Source organism: Pollachius pollachius (genome assembly GCF_949987615.1).
Source record: "Pollachius pollachius genome assembly, chromosome: 8".
NCBI classification, from domain to species: domain Eukaryota; kingdom Metazoa; phylum Chordata; class Actinopteri; order Gadiformes; family Gadidae; genus Pollachius; species Pollachius pollachius.
The window spans coordinates 21,840,179-21,848,125 of record NC_136941.1 but is presented as its reverse complement, the minus strand read 5'-3'; positions in this window follow the sequence as shown (position 1 = coordinate 21,848,125).

The following is a 7,947-nucleotide window of genomic DNA, read 5'->3' as shown; positions in this document are numbered from 1 at the left end:
CACCAGAATGGGAGCCTCCTCTGTGGTTCCCAGAATGACTGGATGACGGAGAGGGGGTCCTTATGGACTGGCCGTTTGAGGCTCGAGAAGAACCACCAGGACGAGAGCCTCCTCTGTGGTTCCTGGAATGACTGGATGAGGGAGAGGGGGTCCTTATGGACTGGCTGTTTGAGGCTCTAGGAGGACCACCAGAATGGGAGCCTCCTCTGTGGTTCCCAGAATGACTGGATGAGGGAGAGGGGCTCCTCATGGACTGGCCGTTTGAGGCTCGAGAAGAACCACCAGGACGAGAGCCTCCTCTGTGGTTCCTGGAATGACTGGATGAGGGAGAGGGGGTCCTTATGGACTGGCTGTTTGAGGCTCTAGGAGGACCACCAGGACGAGAGCCTCCTCTGTGGTTCCTGGAATGACTGGATGAGGGAGAGGGGGTCCTTATGGACTGGCTGTTTGAGGCTCTAGGAGGACCACCAGAATGGGAGCCTCCTCTGTGGTTCCCAGAATGACTGGATGAGGGAGAGGGGGTCCTTATGGACTGGCAGTTTGAGGCTCGAGAAGAACCACCAGGACGAGAGCCTCCTCTGTGGTTCCTGGAATGACTGGATGAGGGAGAGGGGGTCCTTATGGACTGGCTGTTTGAGGCTCTAGGAGGACCACCAGAATGGGAGCCTCCTCTGTGGTTCCCAGAATGACTGGATGAGGGAGAGGGGCTCCTGGATGAGGGAGAGGGGCTCCTTATGGACTGGTTCCTTGGAGATGAAGGTGAGCTATCCTGCCAGGACTCACCCCCAACATCAGAATGATTGGAGGGGGAGGGGCTCCTCTGGGGGTGGGTATATGATGAATCTAGAGTTGGGGTATTATCCAAAGAGGTCTGGTCCTGGTTTCTGACACTGGGTGTCTCATTAGTCATATTTGGTGGCTTGCTGAGCAGTCCTGTGCTTTTGCTTTTTTTGGGTCTGGGTTCTTCATCTGATAGTTCTGGTTCTTCAATACAATCAGAAAATTGCTTTCTTTTTATTGCCCTTTTCCTCAGTTCTGGAGGGTCTTCTGAATCTGTCTGTGCTGACGATCTGTAATTAAACTCAGTGCACTCCTTTTCACTTTCTGAAGTAATGTGTAAGGTGGTGTAAAGTGCACCCTTTTTTTTGCAAGTGTACCCTGGAGGGTTGCGCCGCCCTCCTCGGCCATTTTCTCAGTAATATGAGTAACTAATAAGTTGCATGACGTGAATGTATTGGAGTGTTCTGCTAAAGTCTTGAGGTATTTTGGTGAAGTTCAGAGGGGAGTATGTAGCCGAGCTAAATTTAATTTGATTTTGTTTTATTTTTTTATCATTGTTCATACCTTTTTTATTGTGAACTCCACCAAATATTGGTTCCTAAGTAAGTTGGTTTCGTTGTTTCCTATGGCATGCCTTTTGTTTCCCTGGGGAGTGGTTTGGCGTTGCACCTGTGTGTCTAGCGTCAGTGAGCGCTGATGCACGGAGCTGGTGAGTTGCGTTTGTGTCTCTCTCCGTTAGATTTTTATGTTAACCCCTTGTTGGTTGCCCTTGAACGGTTGTGGTGGTTCACACTGCTTTGTGACATGCTTTTAGGCACGCGGGAGAAACTCCCTGGTTCGTAGACAATGTTTTAGTCATTGAATTGTTGGAAGGGTGGACTTTTTAACTTTTAACTCGTGAACTAGCTTGAGCTGGTGTTAGCTTTCTACGGGGTTTCCCGGCCGCGTGAGATTCGGCATGGGAGGAAGATCGCTGTATTTCCCGCGTTGATATTACAAATGCAGTTCTGTGATCCAGTATGTGTGGTCAATTGTTTGCTTCCTTTATTTTGTAGAGTGGAGAGAGATATCCCGGATTGTGTGTGACGCCTGTGTTGTTTTGTCTCCTTTTGAAAGGTATGCCTGTTATGTGTTTTTGTTTATGGTATAATATGTAAAATGAGTGTGAGAGGAAAACGACAATTCTTTATTATATTTTATTTCCTTTATCAGTGTATATATTTTATATACTGTCTTTTTATTTAAGGTCATTTTATGCTTTGTTTACATTTTTTATAATTTATCCCCTACATGTATTCATTGAAAGTCACAGGATATATTAAGCTAAGGTCAGTGAGCGCTGATGCACGGAGCTGAGTGGAGAGAGATATCCCGGATTGTGTGTGACGCCTGTGTTGTTTTGTCTCCTTTTGAAAGAATAAACCTCCATCACTCGACTCCTGTGTGTGTGCGCCTCACTCAAAGATACAAGACACAACGCAGAAACACTTCGGTTACACATTACGCTTTTGAAGTAACTTGCCCAACACTGGTTACCGACAACAAAATTTATTGATGGTAATATTGCAATCTCCGTAATCACTTGCACTTTTGCCTCATCTACCTCTCCACATCTCAGCAAGTATGTGACGAAAATGTTATTGCCGCAGAGCCAAAACTGATCTGCCACCACTCTGTCCTGGCTTACGAATGCTCTAGCTCTCCACAACATTTCCATATAGTTCTCTCTAGACTTCTGCCGAGAGCCTGGTAAAAGCTGAACATTTTTGATCGCAGGTGGTTGATATGATGAATATCGAATAGTGTGACATTCCAAATTATGTTACATTGTTTCTCTGGTATACTACCTACATCGCTGGCATCCTTGTCTCCTTTGTCATTTTGATAACATTCTAATCCCTCTTCAATATGAACATTTGTTGGTTTTGGCCGTGTTACTTTGCCTATTTCCTTTGATAGAGTTATGTCAAATTCTCGGCATCTTTTCATAATTACGTTCCATGGCTCTCCGTCATATTTATCTTCAAGATATTTGTCATGGTGACTCGATCCTAAAAACAGAAAACATTTAATCTAACATATGACGTACCTATTCTGATATGGGATGCCTTCTGTTCGTGTTCTATTTAAATTGACCTCTGGATCATTGTTCTATACTAAAATTGTTCTATACTACTTGTTAATATAATGGAATAAAGAACGAGACGGGCACTGTAGGTTCACTCAACGAGTATCACTGTATTCTTCTTCTCACACTCAACATCACATTACACAGTCTCAGTATAACACTAGGTAAGTGCGCCATCTGGTGGTGTAGTGTAGTAACAGGAACAGCACATAATAAGACTGAATACACAACAATCATATTCTTGCTGTCTCTTCTCTGTTAAGCAAAATTCTAAATCGTATTTAGTATTTACAACGTACACTGCATCCTGACGATTTTTACTACAAAAAAACAGTTATGTGCTTCTATTTGTTTTCCAGTAAATTCCACCCATTTATACTACCTATTTTCTTCTGCTTGTCTGAACAACTGGTCTGTTGTTCTTACCCTAATGCGTCCATAGGGGTCAGGTTTATATTGTTCTAGGGTTCTAGCTGTTGAGTGGCGACCAATACTTTCAACATCCTTATTACCCTCAGGAATGGTTGTCATATACATATTCCCCCTCTCTTAAGAAGCTTAAACGTAACCAAAAGAACAATGCCACATCTGACATCAGCAGAGTTGTAATAATTAAAAACTCAGTAGTACAATAACTCATCAGTAGTGCAATAACTCAAGTGCCATCTTATCAGCATCAACGCAAAACTTCACCTTAGAAAATGTTGCTAAAATATAACCAGCAGCTTTACTGTCATCTCACTTTGGCCTTTGCATATAAACTGGAGCAGGTAAACTCTTGAAACCCGTAACCCGTATATAATGTAAACTTAACATGACATTTTCAGGTATGTAAATCATAACAGCCTTGTCTCAATCAAATAGTGTCCAACATAAACAGGATCTATTCCACATTCAGTAGTCAACAGTATTTTTTTTTCAGTAAGCAACAGTATTTTTTCACGTTTCAAGGCGTATATATATATTTTTTTTTACATTTGAACTCATTCTCTTCTTTTACCTCACAGTCCATCAAAACAATTAGTGTTCATACTCCTGAAGCCAAGCAGGCTCCTTTCTCCCTCTCACAGGTCTGTTGATGACCCCAGGGTCAACTGCTTGTTGGGGCGGCTCAGGTTGCTAGGCCGACTCCGGCACAGGATCAGGGGCCACTGGTTCTGAGTCTGCATCCCTGTCTACTTCACTCTCAGGGACCAGAGATAGGTGGGTAGCATTCCATGTGCGCCCATCCTCCAGTACGAAGGCACTAGAACCAGCTTTTTGCATTACTCTGGTAGGTGTCTGAAACTTAGACAGTCCCTTTTTCACATGGAAAGGTTTCTTCACTCTGACTAAACTTCCCTCTTTTATCTTTGGCACACGTGCTCCCCTTTTCACATCAGTGTATGTTTTCGATGCCTGCTATTTGGCAGCGACCCGTAGTCTGCGTAGTTGTTCCTCTGGCAGTGGATCAGGTTTGCGAGCAGGGCCAATGTCTACTTTGGTACGCATTGGTCAGTTGCACATGAGCTCATGTGGTGACACTCCTGTGGTGCCATGTGGAGTAGCACGGTAAGTGAGCAAAAAGTCCTGTACGAACGGCTTCCATGGTCTTTTCTCTTGTTCGGCAGAAAGCAATGTCTCTTTTAGAACACGGTTCCAGCGCTCTACGGCTCCGTTTGCTTGTGGATAGTAGAGTGACCCTTTCCTGTGTTTGATGTCTCTCGCTTCAAGGTCCTCAGCAAACTCACTGGAAGTGAACTGAGTTCCATTCACTCGCGACCTCTGGCCACTTTGTGTAGTAGTCAATCAACTTCACTGCAAAGCGACAGTCCCAGCTGACTCAAATGGTCCTACAATGTCCATGCCCACTTTCTGCCATGGGGCATCAGGTAGTGGGATGGGCTGGACAAGAGCGGCATGTGTCTTGGCACTTTTGTCATTCAGCCGGCATGGTCCACATGCACGGATAGCCTCCTGCACAGACATGTCCATACCGGGCCACCAGTATAAGTCCCGCAGCATTTGTTTAGTGCGGACGATCCCCTGATATGTCTCATGTGCCAAGTTCACCAGCTGCTTCCTTAACCTCTTAAACCCGAGTGCCCCCGGGGGCGGGGGCAGCTACGCCAATGTGTGCTGTAAACAGCACCACCATGCTCCAACATGTCCATGGTGCATACCCACGTAACGGGAAGAAGCTCAGCTAAAAGCCCATGATAACCATTTTTACCTAAACAAAACACAATTCTAACACCAAGCAACTAAATGAGCCTGTAGCAAAACACGCAAAACGTGCATGCGCGCATTCTGGCCGCCGCCGATTTCGCTACTTCATGCCACCCACACAAACTATATGTCATATGAAACTCACTGAAATAGCAGCCAAAGAAGAGCAAAATAAATAAACAAATAAAAAACGTTATACAGTGTTATACTTTTGATTGGCGAATGGTGTTTAACATGGATTTGGGTCCCTCGATTTGACTGTCCCTCGACTCTATTGGCTCTGACGGTTCGGTAGAGAGGTCAATCATCCAAATTGACCAATGCATACCCAAGATATCTTCCCGGGTTTGACTGGAAGGTCAGCATAATTCGCGCCAGAAGCGCCGAGAACATTCTCAGAGCAGACACTCCGGCTAGATAGAGACATACGATCCTACAACACGCTTTCTACAATGTTCACATTCCTAGTTACCTAGTAGTAAGCTAGTTATTTTGTATTTTCTTGTCTTTTTTTTCCATTTGTTATTCTTTTCAAATAAATAATGGCAGGCAGGAGAAAGACCTATACGTTTGCGGAGGCATTTGCTATCAATACTAGCGACAATGGGGCTACTGTAGTCCCTCTCGAGTCCTCGTCTGACGACAGTGACTTGCTGTTGCCAGAACTGGACACGGATTAATGGTACTGCAGGAAGTGCCAGGTCCCTTTGTGTTTCACTTCCAAAAAGAACTGCTTCCAGCACTGGCATGACAGCCCTTAGTGTATATAGTTAGTTTTAGTTAGTTATATTTGTTCAAAGTTGCTGCCAGCGTGTTTATATATATATATATATCTTTATCCCTATAGTGATTGTAGTCTTTAGCTGTGTTTTTACCTTTTGTTTTTACAGTTTGGTTTTATTATATGTTGTTCTCAAATATATCTGCTCCAGTTGGAGTCAAACTTCATTTCGATTGTATGGTTTTCTTTGACTGGGAAAATGTATAGAGGTCTGGGTGAATTTTCAAAACAAGTCAAAACTGTTGAATTTGGATGGAATGAATACCTATAGTGATATGTCAGTGAAATAAAATTAGTTTTACAGTCTGGTACCTTAGAAAGGTCAAATGGCACTGATGGTGCCCAAAAGTGCCCAAATGGCACCATTTAGTCCGCCTGGACCTACCTGTACTAAAACCTCTCTAAAATCACTTTATTAGCATTTATCCTGGAACAGGGTACTCATCAGATGTTGTTATATGTTTCCCTAAAGGTTCTGGGCTACTATCCCATAGTTTCAAGGTGGTATTCACTCTAAATAATGTGTTTTCTCTAGGCGAAAATTGAAAATTGACATTTCTTACTATGTTCTAGCTGAATTTACTGTAACATCCATATTGATTCTAACACTTCTGCAGCCACCTCACAGGTGCTACCTTCTTTTTGAAACCAACTTTATTCATATAGCCCTTGTAGTTGTGGAGGCATACTCTATTCATTGTGGGCATGTCATTTCGGGCAGGAGGCCTGTGAAATAGGCCTAGGGCTTAACAGGTTAAGCAAGTCGGTGAGAGCCCCTGTAGATAAATCATATCTTTGACTGAGAGTTCATCTCTTGTGGCGAAATATGGTTTGAGCTCATCTGGTAGCGCCTTTGCTGTCTTAGGCCAGCCCCTATGTATCTGCGTGTACCTAAAACATCTGCCCTGTCTTGTTGTGGCCTTTGTAGGCGCAGCCTGGTGGTTGTTCATCCCTCTGCCTTTGAATGGACGTTTAGGCTTCGCCGTCACCGCGCATCTGGACCCAGCATTCGCGCATATCCAATTGCGGATTCCACTTGGACTGCGATTTTCAACATTTTCTCTAGTGTCAAGTTTGCATCACTTTGCACCAACAGTCTGTCGCGTACTTTAGCACAGCTTGCATGCTCAATAATCTGATCACGTATCATTTCGTCTCTAGGTAGAGGTACGGTATTCATCATCCTCGTCGCCGATTTGTTCTATGCTAAACTTGTACTTGTTAATATAATGGAATAAAGAACGAGACGGGCACTGTAGGTTCACTCAACGAGTATCACTGTATTCTTCTTCTCACACTCATCACCACATTACAGTCTCAGTATAACACTAGGTAAGTGCGCCATCTGGTGGTGTAGTGGATTAACAGGAACAGCACATAATAAGACTGAATACACAACAATCATATTCTTGCTGTCTCTTCTCTGTTAAGCAAAATTCTAAATCGTATTTAGTATTTACTACGTACACTGCATCCTGACGATTTTTACTACAAAAAAACAGTTATGTGCTTCTATTTGTTTTCCAGTAAATTCCACCCATTTATACTACCTATTTTCTTCTGCTTGTCTGAACAACTGGTCTGTTGTTCTAACCCTAATGCGTCCATAGGGGTCAGGTTTATATTGTTCTAGGGTTCTAGCTGTTGAGTGGCGACCAATACTTTCAACATCCTTATTACCCTCAGGAATGGTTGTCTGCTCTACAAGAGTCTCTTCAAGAGACATGGGTGTCGCTGTCAAGATTCCAGCCTCAATAGTTTTGGAATTGACCATTGATATTGCGGGTGCCAGTGTTTCTATATCGTTCTCTTTAGGTATTATTGTTGGGGTCACCTCTACTTCTGCTAGCATTGTTGTTAGTTTTATCTTACTCTGAGCAGTAGCTGCTGTACCATTTGTTGCTAGTTTGATTATTGGCTCACTCATGATTGTTGTTTCTTCTCTAATGGGAGTTACATTAGTGGTTGCTAGCAGGGGCGTAGGAATGAGTTTAACATTGGGGGGGACACATATCGGAAACCTGACAGATCCGTTAATGGTTTGAACAGA